Source organism: Octodon degus, unplaced genomic scaffold (genome assembly GCF_000260255.1).
Source record: "Octodon degus isolate 3935 unplaced genomic scaffold, OctDeg1.0 scaffold00197, whole genome shotgun sequence".
NCBI classification, from domain to species: Eukaryota; Metazoa; Chordata; class Mammalia; order Rodentia; family Octodontidae; genus Octodon; species Octodon degus.
In genome coordinates this window covers 911,144-915,491 of record NW_004524773.1, presented here as the reverse complement: position 1 = coordinate 915,491, position 4,348 = coordinate 911,144, and the positions used below count along the sequence as shown (strand labels likewise).

Sequence of the window (4,348 nt, the reverse complement as noted above, 5' to 3'; positions counted from 1 at the left end):
GGTGTCCCCCCAGCGGCGCGCGCGCGAGTGTGCCAGCAGTGGCGGGGCGGGGCGGAGTGGGACGGAGGGGGCTGGAACCAGAGGGTACCCCACAAGGGCAGAGGAGACACTAGTGCTGCGCTACGTAGCCCTTGCAAGAGTGGGAGTTAGGAAAGGGCTGCTTTCTGCTCCCTCTCACTTTTCCACAAAGAGCCGTACCCCTGCCAGACCCAAGTATCCCACTGGACAGTCGCTTTCACTCTTTGAGAGAGAGGGCAGCCACCCTGGGTCCCATCCTCTCTGATTCCCAGCCAAGTTGGTTGTAATGGTAACCCTTCCCCAGCCTAGACACCTCCCCCCCCCCATTCTTATTAGTACTATCTCTTTGTGGTTTGGAGTCCCAAACCTGCATCTTCACCAGGAAGATGTTGCTAAGGTAACCTAAGTCCCTGGTGGTCCTTCTGCCCCATAGTCAGCTACTATGGCAACTCCCCTGCCTCCACACACACATACACATGCACCTTGCACTCAGGTAGGAGGAACCCTCAAGGACACTGGCCTCTAAGAAAAATAAGTAGTTCTTCCTCAGTTCCTCCCCCAAGGTCACCCAGTTGGCATTACCATGGTAACCCTTTTCCTTTCCCACAATGGGAGGTCTACAGACCTAACCCACCAGGTGTTTTTATCTAAAGGAGGGGATGCTGTCCCGCAGGGCAGTTGCTATGGTTACAGGATCTGGACCATATTGGGGGGAGGGTGAAAAACAGGCAAACCCAATTCCTGGTTACTGTGATAAAACGACAACCTTCCCTCTCTCCAGTGACCCTAGGAACTCAGCTTACCAAGCAAGGTTAGGACATTTTGGCATTGAAAGCAGAGGGTGAAACATCTAGGAAAGGAGTTATCATGTTACCAGCTTCTGCCAGTATGACCCCTACTTTTCTGAGCGCATTCGGGAAAGAGGGATGGTTCTAGGTTGCTATGAAAACTGACATCCCCACCCCACTCCGAGATTCCTGAGATGCTGCAAGTATGCCCAAGTTTGTGGGACTTCAAGCAAAAGAGTTACCTGATTTGTAGTTGCCACCTTCATTGGTAAGATGAAATTGTATTCTTTTGGGCAGAATCAGCTGATTTGGGGTTTTCTGGTTCTTCCCTCAGCAGAGCAGCTGAGCCTGACTGAAACTGCCCTCTTGAAACTACCTCAGCCTGCACCCTAGGAGGTAAGAAGTCACTGTGTCCCAGCGCTCACATGAAAATGCCCTTTCCTAGACTGGGGAGCTAGCTCCTTGTCATAATCACCTGCGTGGCAAATGCAAGGTCCTGAGTTCAATGCCCGGAGGGCTGGGGAGATGGCTCAGTAGAATAATCGCTTCCCTGGCAAGCACAAGGGCCTGAGTTCAATCACCGGTTCTGCCAAAAAAAAAAAAAAAAAAAAAAGCCAGGGGGTGGGGGGAGAGAAGGAAAGGAAAAGAAAAATGATTCTTATGGTATTTGTAAATAAGATATCATGTCCACATCTTGTACAGCAATTAACCACTAGGAAGAATGTATGCAATGTGTTAATTATTGAAATTGTCCTACCAATTTGATTTGAAACTGTCTCATTGCTATTTGTTTCTCAATAAAATAATGAAAAAGATGAAAATTGCCCTTTCCTCACCCCCAAAGCAAGACAGCTGTGCTATTTGTAGAGCAAGCTCAACCTTTCACTCCCTGCCTTTTATGTGCATGCTCCGTGGCTTTCTGGCTGGTGTGCCCTGCTGGTTTCCTGAGCTACATAGCCATAAGTTGTTTGGGTTTTGTCTGTCTTCTCCTGTTTGGAGGGCAGCCCCAACCCAATGACTGCCTGTTTCATCCTGTGTCCTCAGAACATAGGGTCTGATGCAGAGAGCATTCTATAAACATCTGTTGAGTTGATGAGTTGAATTAATTAATTACCAAGCCATATTTAGTTTGCCAGCACCTGTCAGGTTAAGGCTAGAGAAAGCTCACCAAAGATGGACTGAAGAGTTAGGTTGGCTGTGGGACCCAGAGAGAGCAGAGTTTATTGTTTTAAAGCGTGACTCTGGGGCCAGGTTCTTGGATCAAATCCTGGGCCAACCACTTCCCACCTCTGAGACCTTAAGCAGGTGTCTTTACCTCTCAGTACCTGAATTTCCAATCTTTTTTTTTTTGTTTGTTTTGTTTTGTTTTTGTTTTTGTTTGTTTTTGGTGGAACTGGGGATTGAACTCAGGCCCTTACACTTGCCAGGCAAGCACTTATTCTACTAAGCCATCTTCCCAGACCCCCCCCCCCATCTTAAATGTAGTCATAACATCAGGATAAAATGAGTGAAGTGCTTAAAACTGTGGGTACGATGTGTTGTGAACTGCTAGACTTGTGATGTCATATATCCTGGTTCAGAACAATGTAGAACATTCAGGCCTTCCAGATCATCCTTTGGAGCTGCGCATGGTGGTACACATCTGTAATCCCAGTACTTGGAAGGATGAGGCAGTAGGATCACCCCAAGTTCCAGGCCAGCCTAAACTACATAGTGAGACCCTGTTTCAAAAAAAAACAATTGTCGTCATCATCATTCAGAGCCAGGCATGGTGGCCTACAGCTGTAATCCCAGTACTTGAGGGTTGAGGCAAAAGAATCACCATGACTACATAGTGAGTTCAAGGCCAGCCTGAACTACCTAGAAAGACCCTATCTCAAAAAAACAAAAGAGGAAAAAAAAATTATTCCATTGACCCAGCCCCAACAAATGACTTTGTAGTCCCTCACATTTGTGAAGCCAGCACAAACTTCCTGGGGAGCTACATGGTTCCCTGTTGGTTTCCCTCATACCCTCACTACAGCTGGCATCCAGCCATCGAAGCTGCTGGTCCCCAGGAACCCAGTCCTCTGCCCTTCTGAGCACCTCCTGGCCCAGTATCCTCCAGACAGATGGTGGCCTTGAAAGTGGAGACCTGCTCCCTGTCCCCTGGTCTCCAAACCAGTTTCCCTATGTTAAGCCACTCATTCATTCAGGGCATGTGTATTGAGTGCCTGCAGCGGCCAGGCCTTAAGCTATGTCTGGGGAAACAGCAGGGCACAAAAGAGACAAAGCAGATCCCTTGTCCTCTGTGGGGACTCTGACGAGAAACAAGTCACATCCACATACTAATTACCGGGGCTGGGGAGATGGCTCAGTGGAATAAGTGCTTCCCTGGCAAGTGCAGCACAAGGGTCTGAGTTCAATCCCCAGTTCCACCAAAAAAAAAAAAAAAAAACAAAAAAAAAAAAAAAAAAACCAACAACATACTAATTACCAAGGGAGGAAAGTAAGATGGGGAGTAGGGGAGAGGAAGTGTGAGTGACAGGGAGAGACAAGGCTGAAGAGGACAGCCAGAGCTCTGGTTCCCTGGAAGGTGACACAGAACCAAGGGCTGAGGGCTAGGGAAAGAGGGCTTGTGGACCACAGTAAGGACATGGGTATCTCCTGTGAGTGACCGGCAAGCCTTTGGGGGTCTGAGTAGAGGCAGGGCCAGTTCTAACTCTTTTTAATTCTTTTTTTTTTTTTTTTTTGTGGGGGTGGGGGGATCTGGGGTTAGATCTAGAGCGATCACACTGAGCTACATCCTGAACCCCTCCCACTTTTAGGGAAGGGTCTACAGGGAGTTCAGGGTCTCACTATTAGATGGACTCATAGTGATCTGCTTATTTACAGCCTCCCAAGAGCTGGGATTCCAGGCGTCTCAACTGCCCTCTTAGTGTACCTGGGGGCGGGGCCATCACAGCAGGCCCATCTTTTTTATTTTTATTTATTTATTTTTGTGTAGCGATGGTGCTGGGGATCAAACCCAGGACCTTGTGCATACAAGGCAAGACCCTTTTTTAAATGTTTATTGCATTTTGTTTTGTTTTCTTTGAGGCAGGCTCTCATTCAGGGTAGCCTTGAACTTACTGTGTAGCCTAGGCTGGTGATTCTCCTGCCTCAGCCTCCTAAGTGCTAGGATTGCAAACCTGCACCACCATACCTGGCATCTTCTTTTTATTTTGAGGTAATGTCATAGTAAGGGTAGCTAGAACTATAGACACATGCCTCTGTGTCTAGAAAAGGTCGCTTTTATTTTTCACTACTGGTGGTGGAACCGAAGGGTCCCATGCATAGCTGTGGTACTGAGCTACACTATGACCTGCAAGTTACGCTTTTTTTTAAAATGTATTTAGTACAGGGTCTCACTACACAGATCAGAATCTTACTGATCCTCCTGTTTTCAGCCTCCCAAGCACTAGGATTATAGGCACGTACTGCCACACCCAGTCTATGCAAGTTACTCTTTTTTTTTGTGGAACCGGGGATTGAACTCAGGACCTTGTGCTTGCCAGGCAAGC

The 4,348-nt window shown here is 47.7% G+C and overlaps 1 protein-coding gene across 3 annotated transcripts in view; it reads left to right on the top strand.

Moving 5' to 3' along the window:
* Fkrp (fukutin related protein) overlaps window positions 1-4,348 on the top strand; it is a 12,337-nt gene that overhangs the window by 503 nt on the left and 7,486 nt on the right. The window contains exons 1-2 of one of the 3 annotated variants that reach the window (XM_023704526.1): window positions 134-307; window positions 1,144-1,202. The gene's annotated coding sequence lies outside the window, so the exon portion shown is untranslated. Of the gene's footprint in view, window positions 1-133; window positions 308-1,140; window positions 1,203-4,348 lie in introns of those variants that run through there. The other 2 variants (XM_004644282.2, XM_023704525.1) reach the window with 2 other exon arrangements.